The sequence below is a fragment of the Trifolium pratense genome, linkage group LG4, assembly GCF_020283565.1.
Source record: "Trifolium pratense cultivar HEN17-A07 linkage group LG4, ARS_RC_1.1, whole genome shotgun sequence".
NCBI lineage: Eukaryota > Viridiplantae > Streptophyta > Magnoliopsida > Fabales > Fabaceae > Trifolium > Trifolium pratense.
In genome coordinates this window covers 16586690-16591383 of record NC_060062.1, presented here as the reverse complement: position 1 = coordinate 16591383, position 4694 = coordinate 16586690, and the positions used below count along the sequence as shown (strand labels likewise).

General features: G+C 29.4%; 1 long non-coding RNA gene across 1 annotated transcript; it reads right to left on the bottom strand.

The window, feature by feature from the left end:
* Nucleotides 1–2210: 2210 nt before the first annotated feature.
* Nucleotides 2211–4444, bottom strand: LOC123919879. The gene is made up of 2 exons (XR_006813345.1): nucleotides 2498–4444; nucleotides 2211–2393 (listed from the first exon to the last, which is right to left on the bottom strand). It is a non-coding gene; the product is annotated as an uncharacterized LOC123919879 (long non-coding RNA).
* Between the last annotated feature and the right edge of the window lie 250 nt (nucleotides 4445–4694).

The window sequence follows — 4694 nt, the reverse complement described above, 5'->3', positions numbered from 1 at the left end:
TGAATTAATGAATTATATAAGCGACGATAAACTAGTTTTCAACAAAGTGTAAAAGAGAGAAAACTAGTTTAGAGAATTTATAGAACGTCCGGTGTGCGAGGTTCCTTAGTTTGTTTAAAATCAAAGAAGATTCAAACAAAGTGAAACACTTGGTGTGTGATCAACAACGTTTGATTTGAAAACAATTTCAAAATCACACTCCAAGTGTTTTTATCAAACACTTGATGTGCAAGTTACAAAGGAACTTTCACAAACCAAATATTCAATCGATTTTTAACTAAGACCATGTGCAATGGAAAAAAATTTTGGTGTTGAATGGGGGTTTAATGTGTTGAATGATTGGAGGAAGGGTGTTGAAGATGAGGTGGAACAGGGAAGTGTTGAAAACTTTCAACATGTTGAATCCTGCCATATGGAGACACGCGGCCAAATGCACGTGAGATGCACGCGCGGGGGGAGAGTGGAGAAAAAAATCACGCGGAGAGAGAAGAAGATAGGGACACTTGTTAACATCTGATTGGTTGGACGAATTCTTACCACATTAATACTTTGAACTCAATTATTTCATCGCAAAATAATTTTCTATTTTTTTATTTTTTTACCAAAATTCATGATTTTTTTTTGTCTATAAATAGAGACCTGGTTCATTTGATTTGGACACAGAAAAAAAACGGATTTTTTTACTATAATAATCTTATTATTATTTTCCTATTAATGTTAATCTTGAAGTATTAGTCTTTTTTTTAAGTGAAATGGATCCCAATAATCACTTCAACAACACCCAAAATTCTTCGAATCATCCCAACAATTATCAAAATCCAAATCAATTTTTCAACCAACATCTTCAAAACATACCTAATTTTGGTTTAGCAGCAAATTTCAACCAATCATCCTTTGAACATGATTTGTATCATACTGATTACGTGCTCGTATGTGTATCGCATTTTAAATTATTTGTATCGTACTAATTATGTTGCTTGTGTGTTGTATTGCATTTCAAATTATTTGTATCGTATTAATTACGTTACTTGTGTGTTGTATTTTAAATTAAGTTAAAATGATTTGTATCGTATAAATTATTTAAATCAATTTTGTTTTTATTAAACAAAACTAAAAAATAAATTATTAAGTGTTTATTATTTTAATTTAATTTTAATCAATAATTGTAATTTTATGTAATCATAAAAACAAAAATATAAATTTAAATAAGAATATGAAATAAAAAGTGGTGGGGTAGATAAAATGGTGGGGTAGAGTGTTGAATGAAAAAACTATCGGAGAGGATAAAAGTTGAATGTATGTTGAATGATTAGATGGAAGAAAGAGAAAATGATGTGGAATGTTGGGAAGTGAAAAAATGGTGTTGAATGGGTTAACCATTGTACATGGTCTAATGAACAATAACGAATAAAGTGATAAAGACAAGAGACACAAGAGATTGATTGGGGAGTTCCCAGACTATAGTAAGGTCCGCTTACGCAATAGTTTTTTGGCGTTGCTGTAGAATGAAAATGTTGTAGTATGCGTATTTTGTAAAGCCCCACAATAATTTTAGCTACAGTTAAACCGTGGCTAAAAAATGTTACCACGTTTTAAATAGTTGTGGCAAAGGGTAATATAACCATGGCTAAATTTAGCAACGTCGGTTAAAGCTGTTTTAGCTACGGTTTTGACCATGGCTAAAGAGCGAATTTTTTGTAGTGTCGGAATATCGATGCTTCCGAGTCTACAACATTGACGACGCCTAAATAATTGATTGAATATGCACTGGATTGAATATAATCTATGAAACTGAACCGAACAAACACCGTATCAAGACGGAAAAACAAAACAACGCTGACCGCACTAAGACGACGAACAAAACGTCGCACTAAGACGACAAAATCACAAAGGAAAAAACTAAATATACGTGAAGATCACTTATTTTCAAAAATTGACCGTAAACCACCTTTTTGTGAAGATGAAAGGAGGCGACTGCTAATTTTGCAGCGATATTGTTGCTTGTGATATCTTGGATGAGCTAAAGAAGGTAAGAATACTTGTGTATATATAATTTTTTTTTTTGAACCATCTTGTGTATATATAATTGAAAGGCCATACAAATAGAATTTTTAAAAGTATACAAACGTTATTATGAAATAAAAATAAACTACACGATGCGATGTAATATTATATATTTTCTTTTTTTGGTAGAGGATGTAATATTATTATTTTTAAATTAACTTTATTTTTTGACAAAATTATTATTTTTAAACTTAATCAATGGTACTCACATAATTTCTGAACACACCAAGCATAAAGATAATATAACATTATTGGACAATCCTCGTCCTTTTCGCATTCATGTTTAGTCTTGAGAGGAGCTCCACTAAGACCAAAAGGATTAGTTTCACCTGCATTGTCATATAATAAAAAAGAAATGTTTCTAAAATGTGATAAAATATTTATCTATAGAATAAATTGATTTGTTTTTTAAAATGGTATAAAAATGACATACTTATACCGATTACAACAAGAAATAGGGAAAGAAAGACGATCAATGCATAAGAAAACATGAGAGTTTGAGCCATATTTTTTTTTTCTCTTTTGCTTGTAATAAACAAAATTTTTTTTTATCACTTTATAAGTACAAATTTCATGCTTTTTTGACTTAAATAATTTTTAGCTCTTTGAAATCACAAGAAGCCATTTATAAAATTAAAAGTAATGTTAAATGTCGCTCAATTGATCACTTAAACATCACATAAAAGCTTTGATTTTTTTTTTTTACTAAATAAAAGATATTCATTCATTCAAATTGGTAAGAGTACATCGATGCAATACAAATTCAAAGTCGCTAAAAACAAAAAGAATGAATCTGCGGACAAATTCACAACATCCGTGTTAATAGCATAAAATGACATATTGCATAAAACGACATATTTGACTATATTGAAGTTTTCAGAATATCTATGTCTCAGAATCTGAAGTGTTGATGCACAAAAGTCATAATTGATTGGATATATGCACTGGATCAACATTAATCCTTCAACCTGAAACAAATGAACGTACACCGCACCAAGACGGGACAACAATACTCCGAACTAAGACATGACAACAATAGTCAGCACTAAGACGGGAAAACAAAATACAAGGCACTAAGACGGAAAATCAAAACAAATGATGATGAAATCACAAAAACAAACGAAATAAATATAAAATATATGTGGAAATCGCACTTATTTAATTAAAGTAGAAAGAAAATCAAGTTGGAGGGGTGATTTAATTTTAGGTCTAATTTGACCATAAATCACCCCTCTCCAATAGATCAAGAAGAAGAGAGAAAGTGGTGACAGATAGGGTTAGAGGAGGAGAAGAGAATATAAAACCTTGTGTAATAGATAGGGACAAAATTCATATGTACGAGACAAACAACAGTAACAAATGTTGAAAAAAATTATCAATTGTTAATTGGTTTAGTGGTGATTAGCGTTGAACTTTGTATGAAAGATTACAGTATGATTTCACGCAACTGTGATCGAGAGGAGGATGAAATCATTTGATGTCAGAACTGACCCCAAACTATATTAGACATTTCAATAGGCCGTATACTGGTAGTGAAAAAAAAAATATGTTGAAAATAATTAGTTTATTTTACATATTTTAGACGTGACAACACATTTATTTACGGGCTTATTTTGCTGGACAATATATAGTATATAAAAGTAATGCATATCAAATGTGGAAATTATATGAGTCGAGCAAATATTGTTTTATCTTGCACAATGAAAGAAAGAGAATTAATTAGTTTTGGAATGTGATATTTATCTTTGTATTGACAAATTTCATGTATTTTTTTAAGTTAATTAACTAGTTTATAGCACTTAAGAGTTGCAATATCTAATTAATATGTCGCGCTTATAAGCAACTAGACCCTTACCCGTGCGATGCACGAGTGTGATGCGATTGTTTTTATTTTACAATTGCATAAAACTGAAGCATTGAATATTATCAAAATAATAATAATAATAAAACAGAGAATCCGAGATTCAAAAGATTTATTTTCTAAAGAGAAGTGATGTAGCATTGTAAGTGACTGATGTGGTTAAATGAAGAAATATTATTGGTTTAAGGATTATAGTTTACATGAGTAACAAAATAACTATCTAAGATTTATATATATAGGAGTAATATCCGCACAACATATAAATCTATTTCAAAACACACAAAGGATTGAATGAAAAGAGATGTGGCAAAATCTAAGTCATACAATTGACATATAAATAGTGACAGAATTAGAAAAACTCAAATAAAACAAATAAAATTAAAGGGTACATACCTTTTAAAAATATTCCAAAGGGACATATGTGAACAGCATCAACCGCACATTTCAGTTCTTAATTTTGAGTAAGAAATGATGACTCAAAGCCTAAAATCAAAAATTATAAAAATAAGTGTATCAATAAAAAAAATGAACAAATAAAAAATAAAGGAAAGTAAAGTAAAACAACTATTACATAATTCAATTAAAAATAAAGTATATATTATTTAATTTGTATCATAATAGAATATGAATACACATATACAGTAGCACTTAACTAAACCTATAAATGATTTGCAACACAAAAAGTTGAATGTATGATCTGCAACAAACACAAAATGTCAAATTCTCTTAATTTTATTTGTTATGCAAAAAGTTAATTTTTGCAAAAAAT